This window comes from Nycticebus coucang, chromosome 7 (genome assembly GCF_027406575.1).
Source record: "Nycticebus coucang isolate mNycCou1 chromosome 7, mNycCou1.pri, whole genome shotgun sequence".
Classification (NCBI taxonomy): Eukaryota; Metazoa; Chordata; class Mammalia; order Primates; family Lorisidae; genus Nycticebus; species Nycticebus coucang.
Window position 1 is genome coordinate 100,246,255 of NC_069786.1, and position 22,962 is coordinate 100,269,216.

Consider the following 22,962-nt stretch of genomic DNA (forward strand, 5'->3'; position numbering starts at 1 on the left):
GGCACTCTACCAAGGGCCATAAAGTGAGACTCTGTCTCTACAAAAAATAAAAATAAAAATTTGAGACATGTTTAAGTTGCCAACATTAGATTATTCTTATTGAATTTATTCTTAGGAATTTTAATTAGGATGAACTTTTCTTGTATTATATTTTCTAATGATTCATTTTTTGGAAATCAATAGGAAAATGGTTTAATTCTGTACATTTTATAATTACCTTATTAAAATATTTTATTCCTTCTAATAGTTTCTTTCTTTCTTTTTTCTTTTTTTGTAGAGACAGTCTCACTTTATCGCCCTTGGTAGAGTGCCATGGCATCACACAGCTCACAGTAACCTCCAACTCCTGGGCTTTGGCGACTCTCCTGCCTCAGCCTCCCAAGTAGCTGGGACTACAGCCGCCCACCACAATGCACGGCCATTTTTTTGCCACAATTTAGCCGGGGCTGGGTTTGAACCTGCCACCTTTGGTATATAGGGCCAGTGCCCTACCCACTGAGCCACAGGTGCCACCCCCTTGTAATAGTTTCTTAATGGCATATCTTAAGTTTTTCAGGTATCCTATTCAGTGTCTATAATGATAATTTTGTCTCTCCTTTTCAAAAGTATCGTGCCTTTTTTAATCCCACTGTATTGTTTACCATTTCTAGAACAATGCTAAATAATAGACTAGTGGGAAGCTTCCTTGATTTTGTTCTATCTTTGGTGGGAGTGCTAATGATGCTTTACCATTAAGCATCACACTGGCATTTGTAAATACATATATGTATCCCCCTTTCCGTTAAGGTAGAGCCATATATTCCTGTTTTGTTTTGTTTTGTTTCTTTAAGATAGGATCTCAATCTGTTGCCTGGGCTGGAGTGCCGCGGCATCATCATAGCCACTACAACCTCAAATTCCTTGGCTCAGGTGATCCTCCTGCCTCCTTATAGTCAAGTAGCTGGGACTACAGGAGTGTACCACTACACCTGGTTAATTTTTCTATTTTTTTTTGTAGAGGTGAGGTCTTACTATGTTGATCAAACTAGTCTCTAACTCCTCCTACTCCAAACTAGTCTCAAGCAATCCTACTCCAAAGCCCAAGAGTTCAAGGCTATAGTGAGCTATGATCATGTCATTCCATCCAGCCTGGGCAACAGACTGAAAGCCTGTCAGAAGAATGAAAAAAGAAATAAGAAAGAAGGAAGAAAAAGGAGAAGAAAAGGAAAAAGGTATAAAATCAATTATCTATGCTTCCACTTGAAGAAGTTAGAAAAAGAAGAGCCAGTTAAACCCATGTTGTTATTATTTTTTAGAAGAAAAAAATAATAAAATTATTATAAGTTCAGTGAAATAGGAAACAAATTAGAAAGAAAATCAACAAAGTTAAAAGTTGGTTCTCCTGAAAAAATTACTAAAATTTATAAGCTTCTAGCAAGACAGATCAAGAAAGAAAGGCTTGGCACCTGTAGCTCAGTGAGTAGGGCACCAGCTACGTACACCAAACGTGGCGGGTTCAAGCCCGGCCAGGGCCTGCTAAAAACAACAATTGACAGCTGCAACCAAAAAAATGGCTGGGTGTTGTGGTGGGCACCTGTGGTTCCAGCTACTCAGGAGGCTGAGGCAAGAGAATCACTTGAGCCCAAGAGTTTGAGGTTGCTGTGAGCTGTGACACCACAGCACTCTATGGAGGACAACATAATAAGACTGTCTCAAAAAAAAAGAACAAAAGAAAGAAAGAAAATGCAAATGAGATATCAGGCAAAAAAGAAGGAAGATTAGTATAGAACCCACAGACATTTAAAGATTGTTATAGTGCAGCACCTGTGGCTCAGTGAGTGGGGCACCAACCCCATATACGGAGGGTGGTGGGTTCAAACCCGGCCCTGGCCAAACTGCAACAAAAAATAGCTGGGTGTTGTGGCAGGCGCCCCTGGTCCCAGCTACTGGGGAGGCTGAGGCAAGAGAATCGCCTAAGCCCAGGAGCTGGAGGTTGCTGTGAGCTGTGACGGCATGGCACTCTACCAAGGGCAGTAAAGTGAGACTCTTGTCTCTACAAAAAAAAAAAAAGAAGAAGAAGAAAGAAAAAAGATTGTTATAGGTATATTATGAACAACTTTATGACAAAAGATTCTACAACTTAGATGAAATGGACAAATTCCTCGAAAAGTTGCAGCTTAAAAAAACTAATACAGCCGGGCGTGGTGGCTCACGCCTGTAATCCCAGCACTGTGGGAGGCTGAGGAGGGAGAATCGCTTGAGCTCAGGAGTTCGTGACTCGCCTGAGCGACAGTGAGACCCCGACTCGTGAAAAAAATGGAAAAACCCAGCTGGGCGCCGGTAATCCCAGCGGCTTCCGGAGGCTGAGGCAGTGGGGTGCCGGCAGCCCCGAGTCTGAGGTTGTGGTGAGCTACCACGCCCACTGCACTCTGCTCAGGGGCATAGGGTGGGACCCTGTCTCAACAACAACAACAAAAAACTAATACAAGGGGCGGTGCCTGTGGCTCAGTGAGTAGGGCGCCGGCCCCATATGCCGAGGGTGGCGGGTTCAAACCCAGCCCTGGCCAAACTGCACAAAACCTGTAGTCCCAGCTGCTTGGGAGGCTGAGGCAAGAGAATTGTGTAAGCCCAAGAGTTAGAGGTTGCTGTGAGCCGTGTGACGCCATGGCACTCTACCCGAGGGCAGTACAGTGAGACTCTGTCTCTACAAAAAAACTAATACAAGGAAGAAATCATCTATATTACTTTATAACCATTTTAAAAATTGAATTTGTAATTTTTTTACTGCAGGCCTGGATGGCTTCACTGGTGAATTCTGTCAAACATTTAAGAAGATATGCATCACATTTACATACTCTTTTACAGAGTACAAGGGGAAGTCACGGTTCTCAACTTTTTTTTTTTTTTTTTTGAGACACTCTCACTTTTTTGCCTTTAGTAGACTGCCATGGCATCATAGGTCAAGGCAACCTTAAACTCTTGGGCTCAAGTGATCCTCTTGCTTTAGCCTCCCAAGTAGCGTGGACTATAGGTGCCTGCCATGATGCCTGGCTAGTTTTTTCTATTTTTAGTAGAAATGGAGTCTCACTCTTGAACTCCTGAGCTCAAGCAGTTTTAGTAGAAATGGGGGTCTCGGTCTTGCTCAGACTGGTCTCAAACTTGGGAGCTCAAGCAATCCACCCACCTTGGCCTCCCACAGTGCTAGGATTACAGGTGTGAGCCACCGTGCCTGGCCAGTACCCAAGTCATTTTATGAGCATAACCCTCATGTTAGAACAAAAGATTTTGCAAGAAAATATTATCATAAACCAATATTCTTCACAAACATGAATGTAAAAATCACTCACAAAATTCTAACAGCTCTAAAAAGCATATATAAAGAGTAGGATAAAAAGATAAAATACAACTAACCAGGTGGAATTTATTTCAAGGATGCAAGATTTGTTTACCATTAAAGGAGAAACATCATATGATCTTTTCAACAGATGTAGGAAAAAAATTTTGAGAAAACTTATGACTCATTCATGATTAAAAAAAAAGAAACACAGCAAAGTAGGGATGACAAAGGATGTCGATTAAGGGCACTATGGCTCACGCCTGTAATCCTAGCACTCTGGGAGGCTGAGGCGGGTAGATTGCTTCAGCTCACAAGTTCAAGACCACCGTGAGCAAAAATTGAGACTGTGTCTCTACTAAAAATAGAAAAAACTGAGGCAAGATGATGGCTTGAGCCCAAGAGTTGGAGATTGCTGTGAGCTATCATGATGCCACGGCACTCTATCTAGGGCAACAACTTGAGACTCAAGTCTCAAAAACAAAACAAAACCAAACAAAACCAACAGCTAACATTATACTTAACTGTGAGATACTGAACATCTTCCTGTAAGACTTGTAACAAGGGGCTCAGCGCCTGTAGTTCACGTGGCTAAGGCACCAGGCACATACACTGGAGCTGGAGGGTTCAAATCCAACCGGGGCCTGCCAAATGACAACTGCAACCAAAAAAAGCCAGGCATTGTGGTGGGTGCCTGTAGTCCCAGCTATTTGGGAGGCTGAGGCAAAAGAATCACTTAAGCCAAAGAGTTTGAGGTTGTTGTGAGCTGTGATATAACAGCACTCTAACAAGGGCGACAGCTTGAGACTCTGTCTCAAAAAAAATAAAGACTTGAAACAAGGCAAAGATGATCACTCATACCACTTTAACGTAGAATAGGAAAAAGCAAACCTGTTTTTATTCACAGGTGACATGATCATGTATACAAAAATCCTAAAGACTCTTTAAAACCCTACTGTATCTACTTAGTAGATCAAAGTAAATTTAGCAATTAGTGAATTAGTCAATCTAAAACAAATGTTATCACATTTTTGTGTATCTGTAACAAACAAAAAGAAAGTGAAATAAAAAATTCACTGTCGGGGCGGCGCCTGTGGCTCAAGGGGTAGGGCGCCAGTCCCATATGCCGGAGGTGGAGGGTTCAAACCCAGCCCTGGCCAAAAAAAAAAAAATTCACTATCATTTTCATAGTATCCAAAACCATGAAATATTTAGCAACAAATTCAATGAAAGATGTACTGGACTACTACCCTGTTTCCCCAAAAATAAGATAGTGTCTTATTTTAAGGTGTGCTCCCAAAGATGCGCTAGGTCTTATTTTCAGGGGACGTCTTATCTTTCCTGTAAGTAGGTCTTATTTTCGGAGGATGTCTTATTTTTGGGGAAACAGGGTATATAGCATACTGCTGATAAAAATTAAAGAGCATGCAGAAATAGACCCACAAATACACACCCAAATCATTTCTGACAAGGCTACCAAAACAATTCACTGGTAGAAAGGATAGACTTTTCTTTTTTTTTTTTTTTTGTAGAGACAGAGTCTCACTTTATGGCCCTTGGTAGAGTGCCGTGGCCTCACAGAGCTCACAGCAACCTCCAACTCCTGGGCTTAAGCGATTCTCTTGCCTCAGCCTCCCGAGTAGCTGGGACTACAGGTGCCCGCCACAACGCCCGGCTATTTTTTGGTTGCAGTTTGGCCGGGGCCGGGTTTGAACCCGCCACCCTCGGTATATGGGGGCCGGCACCTTACCGACTGAGCCACAGGCGCCGCCCAAAAGGATAGACTTTTAACAAATAATTCTAGGACAACTGAATATCAAAAGAAATATTCTTCACTCTTAACATCATATACAAAGATTAATGGAAAATGTATAACAGATTTAAATGTAAAATTTTAAACTGTAAAACTCCTAAAAGAAAATTTTTGCAACCTTGGGGTAGGTAAAGATTTCTTAAACTACAAAAAACATGAATTATAAAAAAATTGAACCAGGCAGTGGCTCATGCCTGATGCCTGTCATCCCAACACTTGCCTGAGCTCAGAAGTTCGAGACCAGCTCACAGCAACCTCCAACTCTTGGGCTCAAGTGATCCTCTTGCCTCAGTTTTTCTATTTTTAGTAGTGATGGAGTCTCACTTTTGCTCAGGCTGGCCTTGAACTCATGAGCTCAAGCTATTCACCCACCTCGGCTTCCCAAAGTGCTAGGACTACAGGCATAAGCCACCTCATTCAGCCTGACGTTCTCATTTTTTTTTTTTTTTGTAGAGACAGAGTCTCACTTTATGGCCCTTGGTAGAGTGCTGTGGCATCACACAGCTCACAGCAACCTCCAACTCCCAGGCTTAAGCGATTCTCTTGCCTCAGCCTCCTGAGTAGCTGGGATTACAGGCGCCCGCCACAACGTCCAGCTAGACATTCTCATTTTTATAGGTAAATTATTTTAGCAAACTCACAAAAGATATTCATATACAGTCATGCATTATTTAACTATGGGGGTATGTTCTGAGAAACATGTTATTAGGTGATTTCGTCATTGTGTGAACATCACAGAGCACACTTATACAAACCTAGATGGTATAAATCTACTACACACCTAAGCTACATGGTACAGTGACCTCTTGGTCCTAGGCTATAAACCTAGACAGCATATTAAATTATTAAATAATGTAACAAAATGGCAAGTACCTGTATTTGCATATCTAAACACAGAAAAGTTACAATATCACAATTTTATGGGACCTCTGTTGTGTATGTGGTCTGTCATTGACAGAAACATCATTATTCAGCACATGACTGTATACTAGTGGCCAATAAGCATATAAAAAGATATTCAACATCATTACTTATCAGAGAAATGCAAATTAAAACGATAAAGAAATACTAACACACAATCACTTGAATTTGCTAATGAACTGCCAATTCAAAATGTTGGCAGGGACGGTAAAAAACTGGAACCTTTATACATTCCTGTGGGAATATAAAATAGTACGTGTATAACCACTTCAGCAAAATTTGACAGTTTCCTATAAACACTGAACACAAACTCAATAATTTCTGAAATATTTACCCAAGAGAAATGAAAACTTATGCCCAAAGACCTATACATGTTCTTACCAGCTGTATTCATAATAGCTAAAAATTAGAAAGTCTATTAACAATAAACAAATTACAATATATTATGAAATACCACTCATCAATAAAACAGAACTGAGTGATCAATGAATGAGTAGGAGGTGTTTTCTTTCTTTCTTTTTTTTTTTTTTGTAGAGACAGAGTCTCACTGTATCGCCCTCGGTAGAGTGCCATGGCGTCACACGGCTCACAGCAACCTCCAGCTCTTGGGCTTAAGCGATTCTCTTGCCTCAGCCTCCCGAGCAGCTGGGACTGCAGGCGCCCGCCACAACGCCCGGTTATTTTTTTGTTGCAGTTTGGCTGGAGCTGGGTCTGAACCCGCCACCCTCAGCATGTGGGGCCAGCGCCCTACTCACTGAGCCACAGGTGCCGCCCGAGGAGGTGTTTTCTAATAAAGTAATGAAAAAGTTTTGTTTTTGTTGTTTTTTGACACAGAGTCTCACTCTGTGACCACAGGCTACAATGCTATGGCATCAGCCTAGCTACAGCAACCTCAAGCTCCTAGGTTCAAATGATACTCCTGACCCAGCCTCCTGAGTAGCTGGAGTGCAGGTGCCTGCCAATTTTTTATTTTTATTTTAATTTTATTATTATTATTTAAATCTCTAGTTTATTTCTAACAAACACCACTTGATGCTTGACTCACAGGCTTTATTTACATTTGTCTACAGTATCATTTCCTTATGAAATGAACCAGTACACAGCTTAGTTCAACCAAATTAAATCATAATCATCTCAGTTGTTTGTAAACTACTATTAGCTAAATTTATTACCTTGCATTTGCTTAGTACAGTCAAAGTTTTAAATACAGAAAGCACAAAAATAAACCAATGGTAACATGCAGAATCTAGAAGATGATCTGAGCAACTTAGAAGGTGGACTTTCAAAAAGTCTGAGGCACAAGGCAGCGCCTGTGGCTCAGTCAGTAAGACACCGGCCCCATATACCGAGGGTGGCGGGTTCAAACCCGGCCCAGGCTGAACTGCAACCAAAAAATAGCTGGGCGTTGTGGCGGGCACCTGTAGTCCCAGCTACTTGGGAGGCTGAGGCAAGAGAATCGCGTAAGCCCAGGAGTTGGAGGTTGCTGTGAGCTGTGTGATGTCACGGCACTCTACCGAGGGCCATAAAGTGAGACTCTGTCTCTACAAAAAAAAAAAAAAAAAAAGTCTGAGGCACAATTACAAGAGAGGAAAAGTTCTTGTGCAACCTACAGTACACATAGCAAAGAAAATTAAGACATAAAAACACGGGAAAGCCATTGTAAAAATATTATCAAAATATTTCTACATAAAATATCTTGCTTTCATTTTTAGATAAGTTGAAGAGAAAAACACTTTAAAATAAAAAACAAATTTAATTTTGTTTGATCTGTCTACTAAATACCTTGAACAAATTTAAATTTTTATTTAAACTGTAGCAGACAATGTTCCGGGGAAAGAAAACCAAAAAATAAGTCAATACCCCGTAACAAAAACCCACAAGCACAATTGTCAGTTTCCCTTAATATACTTACCTTGTATTGTCACTGAAGATACTGTTAAGAGAAACCTTTTTCATTTTTAAACCAGAAAACAAAATGGAGTTCAGCGACCAAATTTTAATTTTGAAAAATAAAACAAACTCTGAAAGCATTTTAAGCCATAAGTTATTTCAAGTGAACAGGAAAAAAATAATGATTTTGCCTTATTTGGAAGAAAACTTTATGCAGTGTTTATAGTAAGTCATCTAGAGACAAATGTTCACTTACATTCACAATGTCTGTGGTGTCCTTTCATCTGAAAAGAAATATACTTCAAAAGCTTTCTTAAATTTTCTCATTAACTATGATTTAGCCTTTTCTACCCTATCACATTTCACAACTGGATTTTAAAGGGTATCACACAAAGCTTCTTAAAATACTGATGGTACATTTTAAAATAAGATGTTTCTCCTGACAGGAAACCCTATCAATGCAGATGAAATGTTAGGCTTTCTTTCTTGCCCCAAATTATGTGTCAGAAAGGAAAATAACATTTTCTCCTTCAGGAATTCCACAAGATTCTTTTGCAATAAATGTGATGGTACAAAAAAATAAAGCTAGATAAAAGGGAGACAATGATTCTAAGGCACCCTTAGCATAGGGAATTTAAAAATAAACAAGTTTCCAGTTAGCTGTTTAAACTGTTTAACTTTTTTATGTTAAGTATAACATTGACATATGTTAACAACAAACAGGTTGACTTCTTTTATCAGATAAAAACATAAAACAGGCAGTTTCCAACAAGTTTACCAGTCTTGCCTCCATGCACAAAGTTCAAACGAACCTGGTTAACACTGTCTTAGTCAATAGACAGGACATATTTGGAAATGAGAAAAACAGAGTTTAAATTAGGAAACAAAGTATTCTGTCATAGCTGAGATGGTTGATGGATGAAGCAAATGGTTGTAAATAATAAATGATAAATAGAACATCTATTTTGAGACATTATTTATTTGAGACAAATAAAATGCTATTTACTTTTAACTTCACAAATAAACACAGGTGTATTGTTCTGAAAAGCAATGAAGGCATGCACCTCTACTAGCAGATTTAGCACTTCCGACCAAGTAAGACACCAACTTCTTTAAAAATATGCTTCATGCACTGTACTGGATTTTTTTTTTATGTAAATTTTAACACATTATTTCTTTTTTGAACTTGAACAAGAACCAGAATGGGATGATCCAGAAGATGACCTGCGGCGCCTGGGTAAAGTAGTGATGTTCCATAGGGGTTGGCCCTGGACTCAGGGTTGTTTAGTGTTTTCACCAATCACCTGGCTTTCAGGTGACTGTGATCTTGTTCGTCTTTTTTTGCGATCAGCAGATGAAGAAGATCTAGAACAATTTCTCTTTCTGCTCCTCTCAGGAGAAGATGATGAACTTGAGTAAGATCTTTTTCATGGGGAAGAGGAGCCTCTGTGGGACCTGGAGCTGGATCTTGATTTTGACCCATGAGATCTTGAACGTTCTCTAGAACTGGAACGAGATCTTGACTGTGAACTGAAGAACTTCTTGAACGGGACCTGGACCTAGACCTTGAACTTGAGGGGAAGGATAAGTGTGATGAAGATCGTGAATGTGAAGATCGAGACTTTGACCGACTTTTGTCTGTTAGATTTCTTTTTATAACTATCTTCTTCTTCACTGGCATCAAGATTATATTTTGAGAGATGAGCATCATCTTCATCCTCTCCTCATCTAATTTATATTTAGAAAGATCTTCAACCTCATCCTCGTCTTCTCCCTCTGATTCTTTATCTTCAACTTCCTTCAATATAGATGCAGGACCAACTGCCTTCCCTCTGTACTTTTTCTTTTTACATCCAAACTCATCATATTCACCATCAGATTCTTCTCTTTGTATATATTCAACATTTTCTCTTTCATTAAAACCACCACCATACCCTGTTCTTTCTTCTAATTTAGCATACTTTGGAGCATACACTTTACACTCTGATCTTCTGGCCCAATTCATATTACTGCAAGTCTTACACTGCCAGTCATTAGCACTAAAAAGACCTCGGCTCTTTTCTGCAAGTGTCTTTCCTATTTCAGTGCCCCCAGCTTTCATCATCTTGGCCTCAGCTGTTTTCTCCTGACCACACAGATTACAGCTAGTTCTTCTAGCAAAGTTTACATTTCCACATTTCTTGTCCGGGCAAATCCAGTCTCCGTCATTGACTCGGAAATTCTTGGTTGACATCTTGGACGCCAGCACCACAGCCACCCGCAGTTGTTTTATTTTTATTTTTAATAGAGATGGGAGGCTCACTCTTGCTCAGGCTGGTCTCAAACTCCTGAGCTCAAGGGATCTACCCACCTTCACTTCCCAGAATGCTAGGATTACAGGTGTGAGCCACTGCACCTGGCTGGTAAGGAAAAAGTTTTAAAACTAGAGAGAGCTGACTTCACAACACTGTAAAAACACTAAATAGCACTGATTATATACTTCAAAATAGTTAACTGTATGGTTATGTGAATCTCCCTCAAAAAGAAAAAAAAGTTTTTGTATTTTTTTAAGAGGTGGGATTTCAATGTTACCCAGCTCGAGTGCACTGGCACAATGATCCTTGAACTGCTAGGCTCAAGTAATGCCCCCACTTTAGCATATGGAATAGCTAGGACTACAGGCACACATGGCACCATGGCCGTGGAAACTTCTGATAAATCTAAGAGCAGGCATGGATTCTCAGCTGAAAATACACCACTACCCACCCACTATACTGCCTTAAATGATAAAGACTGCCAGTATGACAACTGATGAGGACATGACCAACTACAACTCTCATATTTTTCAGATGAAAGTATAAAATAGAACAATATAAAATAGAACAACTATTTTGGAAAAGGTCTGGAAGTTTCTTATAAAATTAAAGGTATTTCTATTTCCTGGACCTAGCAGTTCTATCACCTGGTATTAATTAATTAATTTATTTATTTAGAGACAGAGTCTCACTATGTCACCCTTGGAAGAGTGCCATGGCATCACAGCTCACAGCAACCTCAAACTCTTGGGCTCAAGCAATTCTCTTGCCTCAGCCTCCTGAGTAGCTGGGACTACAGGTGCCTGCCACAACGCCCAGCTATTTTTTGGTTGCAATTGTCATTGTTTAGCAGGCCTGGGCTGGGCTCGAACCCACGAACCTCAGTGTATATGGCCGGCGCCCTACTCACTGAGCTATGGGCACTGAGCCAATCACTAGGTATTTAAATCTTTATGTGGGCAGAGATTTTCACCTGTTTGTGAGCAAATAGTGTGGAGCACATAGTAGATGCTTGCTAAGTATTTACCAAATGTGGGTGGCGCCTGTGGCTCAGTCGGTAGGGCGCCGGCCCCATATACCAAGGGTGGTGGGTTCAAACCCAGCCCCGGCTGAACTGCAACAAAAAAATAGCCGGGCGTTGTGGCGGGCGCCTGTAGTCCCAGCTGCTCGGGAGGCTGAGGCAAGAGAATCACGTAAGCCCAGGAGTTGGAGGTTGCTGTGAGCTGTGTGAGGCCATGGCACTCTACCGAGGGCCATAAAGTGAGACTCGGTCTCTACAAAAAAAAAAATTTACCGAATGAATATCTATTGTTTATTTTAGTATGTAATACTCAAAAACTGGAAACAATCTTATTAATCAAAATCTATGAACAAAAAGTAATATAATCATATGACAGAATACTATACAAAACAAATATGCTATTGACTAGATTATCAATATCAAAATAGATTAAAAAAAAATACTGAGTGCAAAAAGTACAGATTATATCCAATATGATATGACATTTAAAAATTAAAAACATACCACATAAAACATTTTTTTAAAGATACAAAACACAGCAAATCATAATGATGAGTACTTGAGTTAGGAATAAGAGGATTGGATGTGCAGAAAAAGAACTTTAACATTATTAGAAATCTCTAATTTATTTTATTTTATTTATTTATTTATTTTTGAGACAGTCTCAAGGTGTTGCCCTGGGTAGAGTGCTGTGGCGTCATAGCTCACAGCAACCTCCAACTCTCAGGCTCAAATGATTCACTTGCCTCAGTTTTTCCATTTTTAGTACAGACAGGGTCTCGCTTTTGTTAAGTCTTGAACTTGTGAGCTCAAGCAATCCAGCCTCCTCAGCCTCCCAGAGTGTTAGGATTACAGGCGTGAGCCACCATGCTCGGCCAGAAATCTCTAATTTATTTTAAAAACACTATAGAGGCTGGGCACAGTGGCTCACTTCTATAATCCTAGCACCTGGGGAGGCTGAAGTGGAAGGATTGCTTGAGGCTAGAACTTTGAGACAAGCCTGAGCAATAGAGTCACCTACAAAAATATAGACAAATTATGGATGTGGTTGTGTGTGCCTGTAGTTCCAGCTACCTAGGAGACTGTGGCAGGAGGATATCCCAAGAGTTTCAGGTTTCAGGGAGCTATGATGAGGCCACTCCACTAGCCCAGGCAAAAGAGTGAGATTCTGTCTCAAAACAAAAAACAAAAACAAAAAACCTAGAAAGAAATATAAGAAAATGCTAACAGTTTTTAATGTTGACTGATGCAAATATAGATATTATTACATCAGTCTTTGTTTTTTTCTTATCTATTTCAACTAAATTAAGCAAAAAAGAAAAAGATACCCTATATGCAAATGAGTCAACAATAGCAAAATAATAAGGACAGAGAAGGTGACTAACTTTTTTTTTGTTTTGTTTTGTTTTTTGAGACAGAGTCTCACTGTGTTGCCCTCGGTAGAGTGCTGTGGTGTCACAGCTCACAGCAACCTCAAACTCTCAGACTTAAGCGATTCTCTTGCTTCAGCCTCTCAAGTAGCTTGGACTATAGCCACCAGCCACAAGGCCCCCTATTTTTCTGTTGCTGTTGTCATTGTTGCTTAGCAGGTCCCAGCTGGGTTCAAACCCATGAGCCTTGGTATATGTGGCCTGCGCCCTAACCACTGGGCTACAGGCACTGAGCCAGGGTGACTAACTTTTAATGGTGAATACTTGGTCCATGAAGAAGTTTGAAAATTTTGATTCCAGAAAAAGGCAAAATTAAGGGATGAATGAATAATAAACAAATTGGAAAAAGGGAATCCAATTCCATTAAATAACAAAATCCACTTCATACGAGGTATTCTTTCCAGTTACTGACATATTTAAAAGTCTTTCGCACACCCCATCTGTTTCTGTTAAAGAATATAAAAATGTCTTCTAGATATTGGCCTAAGTAAAGAATTTATGATGAAGACCCCAATGGCAATCACAGCAACAACAAAAATAAATAAATGACTATCTGATCAAGTTAAAAAGTTTCTGCACAACCAATGACACAGTGAGCAAGGCAAACAGACAACCTATAGAATAGGAGAAGATATTTGCATGCTAAACATCCGGTAAAGGACTGATTACCAGAATCTACAAAGAACTTAAGAAAATCGACAAGAAAAGATCAAACAACCCCATTAGAAATGGGGCAAGAGAGATGAGCAGAAACTTTTTTGTTTAACTTCAATAAACATTCTTTTTAAACTCTACACACTCGGAGTAAATCATTTGTAATTTTTTTTAACACTTTAAACAATTATAAGTTCCAAATCGCCATGCCTGCTGCAGGCCACACCCTGATGGCACCCTGAGAACTTCCTCTCTGGGGTTTTCTTCCACAGAGGACCCAGCCTTGGAAAGGGCCACTCTTATCAGATGGGGCAGAATCCGGCCTGGGTTGCCCTTCACACCCACCCTACTAGTATTGAGGCTTCTCTGTGGCCTCTCCACCAACCTTCCCACCAACCGAGTGGCTCCTCCCACACCTCCCCGCAGCCCAGGATGCCGTGGACAGCCGGGCACCACCTACGCACCTGGATCTGGTCACCCAGCCACTGGAAGGCAATAAATCCTAGTTCTGTTGTGATGACAAAGAGTCCAAGTGCAAACTGCTGCGCAAGGCCCCAGGACACAGCCCGCCAGGACACTGCGCGGTGATGCTTCGAGCAGAAACTTTTCTTACGAAGATAGACTAATGGCTAACAAACACGTGAAATACTGCTGATTGTCTCTAATTATCAGGGAAATGCAAAGCAAAACCACACTGAGATATCACCTAATACCAGTAAGAATGGCTCACATCATAAAGTCCCAAAGCAACAGATGCCAGTGTGGATGCGAAGAAAAAGGAACACTCATACACTGTTGGTGGAACTGCAAACTAGTTCAACCTCTATGGAAACTAGTATGGAGATTCCTCAAAGAGCTTAAAGTAGAACTACCTTTTAATCCTGCAGTCCCTCTACTAGGTTATATACCCAATGGAAAAAAAGACACTTGCACCTCAATATTCATAGCAGCACAATTAACAATGGCAAAGATGTAGAAACTACCCAAGTGCCCATCAATACATGAATGGATAAATAAATTGTGGTATATATATACCATGGAATCCTATTCAGCCACAAGAATGGAAATCTAGTATCTTTTGTTACAATTCCTCGATGGAATTAGAGACCATTCTCCTACATGAAATATGGCAAGAATGGAAAAACAAACACCATATGTACTATATGTTCTTACGTAGGTAAATTATCAATGAAATTCAAGTAGGAAAGCATGGAAAAAAGAGATGGGTAAATTCCCACCCAACAGGTATATTACATGGGTACACTGCACAATTACTGGATGAGGAACACACCTATAACTCTGACTATAAATATTTAAAAGCAAATTATGTATGTACCACATAATATTCTGAAATTTTAAAAATACATGTAAAGAATAACAATTGAAAGGAGGCACAGTGAGTACTGAAAAAGCCAAAGTATAAAAGTAAAGAAAAAATTTTAAACATAGGATGCATCAAACAATAAATTCACAAAGTTTTACAGTATAGTAAAACAAAACAGTATATTATATTTTATATTTAATACGTTGATACTTGGTCCTAGTTCAGTAATGGGTATAAGTTTTTTTTTAATTTTTTTTTTTTTGAGACAAGAGTCTCAAGCTGTCGCCCTCAGTAAAGTGCTGTGTCATCACAGCTCACAGCAACCTCAAACTCTTGGGCTCAAGAGATTCTCTGGCCTCAGCCTTCCACGTAGCTGGGAATACAGGCGCCCACCACAACGCCCAGCTATTTTTTGTTGCAGTTGTCATTATGGTTTAGCTGGCCAGGCTGGGTTTGAACCCGCCAACCATGGGTGTATGTGGCTGGTGCAAGCCAGGTATGAGCTATATTATGATAAGCATTTGTAATAAAAATGTTGCCGCACACAGCAGCTCATGCCTGTAATCCCAGCTCTTGGGAGGCCAAGGCGGAGGGATTGATTGAGCTTAGTAGTTTAAGACCAGCCTGAGCAAGAGTGAGACTCTGTCTCTAAAAAACAGCCGGGCATTGTGGCCAGAGCCTGTAGTCCCAGCTACTCGGGAGGCTGAGGCAAGAGAATCGCTTGAGCCCAAGAATTTGAAGTTGCTGTGAGCTATGACGCCACTCTACCCAGGGCAACAAAGCCAGACACTGTCTTAAAAAAAAAAAAGTAACTTATTACTTTTTCCACCAATCTCATGTTTGAAATTTTTGGCCTTTGAACTGACCTAGGTGATCTCTGAGCACCTGTTATTCTAAAATTATAATCATTTGGCAATTATAATTACTAGTAATTAGAACTATGGGTAATGCCTTGCACATAGCTGTTTTCAATGGCTAGATGTATAATCATTTCACAGTATTAAATACGTAGATTTCTAAGACTGCTGGGTGTTAATAACATATAAAACAAGTTATAAATTTGGTCATATAAAAATAAATACATACCATTAGGAGATGTTTATTTGGCCAGTAAATGTACAATTAACTCCTTCTAAAGGATGAGGCACCTGTCGCTACTCCATAAATATTGGTGTGAAGATGATTAAAGTAATATCGCCTTACAGTACGTTGCCTGAGTTAGAACCAAATAAATTAATACATAAATACTTAGAAAAAAATCCAGAACCATGGAAAACGTTATTTTCCAAACAAGCGATTTCACGTGAACTAATTTATAATAGCTTTTATACTCTGCATCAGGAGCATCTATTACACGAAAAATGACCCCACCCCCTCTACTGGCAAAGCCACAGCATCGCGGGTGAGTTGCCAGGATGGATTACCCACCCCACTTTACCCACTCTATGTTTCTTAAGAGTGTCAGGTATCTGACCACTGACATCACTTGGGGACCTAATCAGATGATCCGGGAACAAGATCCGCGCAGGGGGGCTGGGTTCCCGGCCTGGGGAGGCAGGATTTGTGCTCCGAACCCCGCAGGAGCGCGCGCATTCCGCAGTTCAGCCCAAACCGCGAACATTTATTTACTTTTGTTTTATCAATCGGTTGCCAGTTAGTTTCTAGGGAAGACATTTACATCACAGAATAATAGTGAAATAAAAATATGCACAAAATTAAAAGGTGGTCAGCCGGCAAGCACCTGAAAGCTGTGAGCATCTGCCTCTATTAGAAGCGACCTACACCTTCGACAGAAATCACCCAAACAAGCCTCAGGCCTCTGCTCAGGGTCACGACCCGGGCGAGGGTGGGTAGATGGTCCTTTACGCCCAAGAAGACCCAGCCGCCCGAAAAGCCACTCCTTGCCGGTTCTGTCCGGAGGAGCTCGAACGAGGGCCTTGCCCCAAAGGAAGGCCGCAGGCTGGGGCCCGGGTCCCTGAGGAAACCGAGGCCAGACAGGGCCCTGAGAGACCGCGTGCGCTTGTGGACGGCGCATCCGTCAGCGCCCCCACCTCCCGGCGTCGCCATGGGAACCCAAGGTTTGGCCTCCTGCTGGACCGCGGCCCAAGAGGAAGACGGAGGACGGGAGGCCGCAGACGCTCACCGCGACGCCGGAGCCGCGACGCGCCGGTCCTCCGCTGCCTCAGGTCGCGTTCGGCCGCGCGGAGGTCCGTCCCGGCACCCGTCCGGCCTCCGCCGCTGCCGCAGCCCGTGCCCCTCCGCACCAGCGCGTGGAGGTGTCGGGCTCCCGCCGCGGGAGGCGGGAGGTTTAAACCGGGCGGCCCAGCACCCGGCCGCGGCGTCGGCCTGCCTCCCCGCGGGCGCCAGCCTAGCCGCACCGAAGACCGGCTCCGGACCGACTAGTCTCTAGGTCGGTTCTTCTTTTTTTTTTTTCGAGACAGAATCTCAAGCTGTCACCCTGGGTAGAGTCCCATGGTGTCTCTGTCGGTTCTTGAGCGGACTCCTGGACCCGTTCTATTCCTCCTTTCCTGAATGCGCCTTTACTTAACTGAAATACCAAACACCAAACGGCCACGGCACTCTACCCAGGGCGACAAAGCGAAACTGTCTCAAAAAATAATAAGAATAATAATAACAAACACCGAACGGTTAAAACATCACAATGAGGAACTGTGAGCCCTCTGAGGTGTGGGTAAGTGGAAGGAATTCTCGGCTTCCTTTTCTGAGCCCCGCGCCCTCACCTCGGGTCCCCCCCCACCCCGCCTCCGAGCCTTCACTGCAGCCGCAGGGCTCGCAGGTGCCGCCCCTGCGAGACTCTAAGCCAGTGATTTTCAACCGCTCCGCCGCAAAAAAATTTAAAGATCGTTGATTAAATTATTTTCTAAAGAAGTTCAAAGCAGGGCGGCGCTTGTGGCTCAGTCGGTAAGGCGCCGGCCCCATATACCGAGGGTGGCGGGTTCAAACCCAGCCCCGGCCAAACTGCAACCAAAAAATAGCCGGGCGTTGTGGCGGGCGCCTGTAGTCCCAGCTGCTTGGGAGGCTGAGGCAGGAGAATCACTTAAGCCCAGGAGTTGGAGGTTGCTGTGAGCTGTGTGATGCCACAGCACTCTACCGAGGGCCATAAAGTGAGACTCTGTCTCTACAAAAAAAAAAAAAAAGTTCAAAGCACAGCAAGTATATTCTTTTTTTTTACTCTTTTCTTTCTTTCTTTCTTCAACATAATTTAAGTGCGCCGCGGAAGTTTATAGGTTTAAGTGTGCCCTGAGATAAAGGTTGAAAAACACTGGTCTAAGCTTTTGAGCCTTCTACATTCCTGGAGCATTTGTACCAATGCTAGGCACGAGGGAAGTTTCACACACTATATTTAACTCTCATTTTTAAGAGGACTAATTTAACAGCTGCTAACAACTGGTCTCAAATGCACATATCCATAATTTTTGTGATAAATGAGTCTTCAAAAGGGAAAAAAAAGGAAATAGGGCAAAAGTAAAACTGTGTTACTAATGGGAGATGCTTTATTTTTAAAATGAAAAAATTATTGTTAAATCCGAAATTTGACAACTTTACAAAAACTTTGCAGAATATTAATTAATTGCATATTACTGCCTCTATTAATTGCATATTAATTGTGACACATAGGCAAGCAAGGAATAAAAAGCTTATTGCCAAGGGGATGACTAGTCTATATGCTCATGAAAACCAAAGATGGGGTGGGATTCCAGAATATTAATATTACAAAGTACTCCCCTTAAAAATCTGAAAAATGGGGTGGCGCCTGTGGCTCAGTGGGTAGGGTGCCGGCCCATATACCAAAGGTGGTGGGTTCAAACCCAGCCCTGGCCAAACGGCAACAAAAATATAGCCAGGCGTTGTAGCAGGTGCCTGTAGTCCCAGCCACTTGGGAGGCTGAGGCAAGAGAATCGTCTATGCCCAGGAGTTGGAGGTTGCTGTGAGCTGTGTGACACGATACTCTACCGAGGGCAATAAGTGAGACTCTGTCTCTACCAAAAAAAAAAAATCTGAAAAATGTAGTTTTAGAATAGGAAAAGAGGCACGCTTTTATACTATAGAGGGTTAATCAGGACAGAAAATATTAAGATGTCTTTAGATTCTTACTCTGAGATACTTAGATTTCAAGGAATGGGCAAATACCTGAAATTATATGTAAAATTTTGGTGTGTGTCACTTTTTTAGGAAAGAATCCACAACTTTTCCTCAGATTCTCAAAGTCCAGATCCTTAAAAGGGTAAGAGTTAGCATTTGGCAAACATGGGTGATTGATGTGCTTCCTCAAAATGTCTTTCCTAATTCATATTAAATCTGGGATTCTTCCTAAGGAGTATACTGCTCCTCTCACTCAACACCTGTACTTCAATTATCTACCTGCCTGTCTTCCCCCATTAGATGCTGAGCTGCTTTAAAGTGCTCCACCCATGTACATTTCTGCAGCCATGTCCCTAAGAACAGTGCCTAATATGACCTAGGTTCTGAGTTTCTTCCAGCAATGAATGAACTGAAAAAAAGATAGCTAATTGACAACTGAACATCCTTCCCTTCAAGGAACAAATAATAATAAAAAATATGGGAAGCAAATGACTTTCAAAATGTCACCATGCTCCATAGTAAGTTTCTCACGGCATTTTAGGAAATGCTTGTTTTTTGGTTTTTTGGTTTTTTTAGCTGCCCTTGGTAGAGTGCAGTGGCGTCATAGCCTTAAACTCTTGGGCTCAAGCGATTCTCTTGCCTCAGCCTCCTGAGTAGCTGGGACTACATACTCCCCCTACAATGCCCTGTTATTTTTAGAGACAGGCTCTGGCACTTGCTTAGGCTGGTCTCCAATCTGTGAGCTCAGGGCAGTCCACCCACATCCGCCTCCCAAAATGCTAGGATTACTGATGTGAGCCACCACGCCAGGCCCTGAAATGCTTGTTCAAATTGATAGTAAATTCAAGAGGATAGTAAAACTAATACCTCTGCAGTTCAATCTGAAGCAGGGGAAGGTCCTCTGAGGAACACACTAGGAACTCAAAATAATGGGAGTGAGCCAAGCCTGTTGGTTTTATTCATTTGACTAGACAGAATTATAAAAAGATACACATTGTGGGGTGGTGCCTGTGGCTCAAGGAGTAGGGCGCCAGTCCCATATGCTGGAGGTGGCGGGTTCAAACCTAGCCCCGGCCAAAAAAAAAAAAAAAAAAAAGATACACATTGTATCTAAGTCATCATAAAATGTAGCATTTAAACATTATCATGTTTAAATGCCTGTGGCTCAGTGAGTAGGGTGCCGGCCCCACATACCAAGGGTGGTGGGTTCGAACCCAGCCAAAAAATAGCTGGGCATTGTGGCAGGCACCTGTAGTCCCAGCTACTGGGGAGGCTGAGGCAAGAGAATTGCCTAAGCCCAAAAGCTGGAGGTCGCTGTGAGCTGTGACGCAACAGCACTCTACCCAGGGTGACAAAATGAAAGTCTGTCTCTAAAACAAACAAAACCCCCCAAAAACATTATCATGTTTTCTTCACAATCACTAAGAAAAGTGTGCAAGCCATGGCACAGTGTTAAGGGTGGTTTCAGCAAGCATTGTAGAACTACTGATGCTCCTCCAGGGCAGGAATCAGGTCTTACTCATATTTGATAAATGTTTGTGGAATGAATTAATAACTAGCAGTTATATTGAGATGAGGTTTAAATGGCTGTAATAATTCCTTAACAAATGAGGCAGCACAGTGGTTAAATTTTAGTATTTCATAAAACTTTTTATTTTTAGAAAATCAAATGATTTAACAATACTAACATACTTTCATAGGGGAAGATTTAATTTAATTTTTTTTTTTTTTGTAGAGACAGAGTCTCACTGTACCGCCCTCGGGTAGAGTGCCGTGGCGTCACACGGCTCACAGCAACCTCTAACTCTTGGGCTTACGCGATTCTCTTGCCTCAGCCTCCCGAGCAGCTGGGACTACAGGCGCCCGCCACAACGCCCAGCTATTTTTCTGTTGCAGTTTGGCCGGGGCTGGGTTTGAACCCGCCACCCTCAGCATATGGGGCCGGCGCCCTACTCACTGAGCCACAGGCGCCGCCCAGATTTAATTTTATTTAGAAGTAATACAAATATTTATAAAACTGTCATCTAACTTTCTATCAACATACATATAACACACTTAAACCAGTATACAGTGTTTTCTTCCACTGTAAATGTCTATAAGCTTACTTGAAAATAACATTACATAATTTGGAATGTGGGAACTTCACAAATGAGAGCTAAACCTGGAGTCCCAATTTCTTTTTTCTTTTTTTTTTTTTTTGTAGAGACAGAGTTTCACTTTATCGCTCTCGGTAGAGTGCCATGGCGTCACACAGCTCACAGCAACCTCCAACTCCTGGGCTTAGGTGATTCTCCTGCCTCAGCCTCCTGAGTAGCTGGGACTACAGGCCACAACGCCTGGCTATTTTTTGGTTGCAGTTTGGCTGGGGCTGGGTTTGAACTCGCCACCCTCGGTATATGGGGCCAGTGCCCTGCTCACTGAGCCACAGGCGCCCTGGTCCCAATTTCTTTAGAACAATAATCTTTGCTTTTATTTTTGGACTATGAAGCGAACTCCCAAATGAAATCTCAATTGATACTGAAAAACATATAAAAAATTATTCTACATTATTCTTAGTAAAGCATCACAAAAATGGAGAAGCATGAATCCTATGTACTCAATCTTGATATGAGGACAATTAATGACAATTAAGGTTATGGGGGGGGAAGCAGAAAGAGGGATGGAGGGAGGAGGGTGGGGCCTTAGTGTGTGTCACACTTTATGGGGGCAAGACATGATTGCAAGAGGGACTTTACCTAACAATTGCAATCAGTGTAACTGGCTTATTGTACCCTCAATGAATCCCCAACAATAAAAAAAAAAAAAAAAAATTATTCTACCTGTTTGTATTGTTTTAGTAAAAATTAGAGATCTGTTGAATCTGAACTTATGGGAAAAGCTCTATTTCTTAAGGTTTTCACTTTTTTTTTTTTTGAGCCAGGGTCTCATAGCAACCTCAGACTCTTGGGCTTAAGAGATACTCTTGCCTCAGCCACCCAAGTATCTGGGACTATAGGCATCTGCCATGGTACCCAACTAGTTTTTTCTATTTTTAATAGAGATGGTGTGCTGCTCTTGAACTCCTGATCTCAAGCAGTTTTAGTAGAGATGGGGTCTTGCTCTTGGTAAGGCTGGTCTCAAACTCCTGAGCTAAGGCAATCCACCCGCCTTGGTCTCCCAGAGTGCTAGGATTACAGGTGTGAGCCACTGCACGTGGCCCCAGAGTATTCATTTTCTTTATCATCTATTGGATCTTACCAAGGAAGTCAGGAATCGTATTATAGGTCAGTGACAGGATATAGAGAGCTATTTTCCCAGATGCCCATATTAGTAATTACTTAGATATTGCAACCTAACTATGCCCACTCTTACTACATTGCTATTTATCCAAGTAAGGCTAGAATAAAACAGTGTTATAAAGATTTTTTTTTTTTTGGCAGTTTTTGGCCGGAGCCGTGTTGAACCCACCACTTCCGGTATATGAGACCAGTGCCCCTACTCCTTTGAGCCACACGCGCCGCCCTGAAGATGGTTTGTTTTTTTTTTTGGCCGGGGCTGGGTTTGAATCCACCATCTCCAGCATATGGGGCCGGTGCCCTACTCCTTGAGCCACAGGCACCACCCCAAGATGGTTTTTTTTTTTAATCTGAAATGATAGGGCTAGGTGCACTAGCTCACTCCTCTAATTCTAACACTCTGGGAGGCCGAGGCAGGAATATCACTTGAGGAGTTGGAGATTAGTTTGAGCAAGAGTGAAACCCACTGTTCTTCAAAAAATAGAAAAAATTAGCTGGGCATGATGGGGTATGCCTGTAGTCCTAGCTACTCAGGAGGCTGAGGCAGGAGGATTGCTTGAGCCCAGGAGGTTCCAGTTAGCTATGAAGATGCCACTGCACTCTGTCTCAAAATTAAATAAAGTAAAATCTGAAATGTTATAAACATACTTTTGAAAAAACTATTTTATCCCCTGAGACATTAAACTTAATCTGGTATTTAAAAGTACCTGGCATTTTGTTGTACTTGTACTCACTACACATAGAGTTGTTTGACATAACCTTTTTTTTTTTTTTTGTCTTAAAAGAACTCATAGCAACCTCAAACTCCTGAGCCCAAACAATCCTCCTACCTCATCCTCCAGAGTAGCAGGGACTACAGGTATGGAACACTGTGTGTTGCTAATTTTTGTATTTTAGTAAAGAGGGATCTCACTTTGCTCAGG

The 22,962-nt window shown here is 41.8% G+C and overlaps 1 protein-coding gene and 1 pseudogene across 8 annotated transcripts in view; both read right to left on the minus strand.

The window, feature by feature from the left end:
• The window catches only part of ICA1L (islet cell autoantigen 1 like), an 89,138-nt gene extending 71,787 nt beyond the window's left edge, over positions 1-17,351 (minus strand). For 3 of the 7 annotated variants that reach the window (XM_053597443.1, XM_053597444.1, XM_053597438.1), the window contains exon 1: positions 16,804-17,351. The gene's annotated coding sequence lies outside the window, so the exon portion shown is untranslated. Of the gene's footprint in view, positions 1-8,193; positions 8,222-13,800; positions 13,961-15,746; positions 16,116-16,803 lie in introns of those variants that run through there. The other 4 variants (XM_053597440.1, XM_053597442.1, XM_053597439.1 and 1 more) reach the window with 4 other exon arrangements.
• On the minus strand, positions 9,212-10,194 carry LOC128590188 (zinc finger Ran-binding domain-containing protein 2-like; annotated as a pseudogene). Its single transcript, XR_008381238.1, has one exon. The product of XR_008381238.1 is annotated as a zinc finger Ran-binding domain-containing protein 2-like (transcript).
• Positions 17,352-22,962: the final 5,611 nt, after the last annotated feature.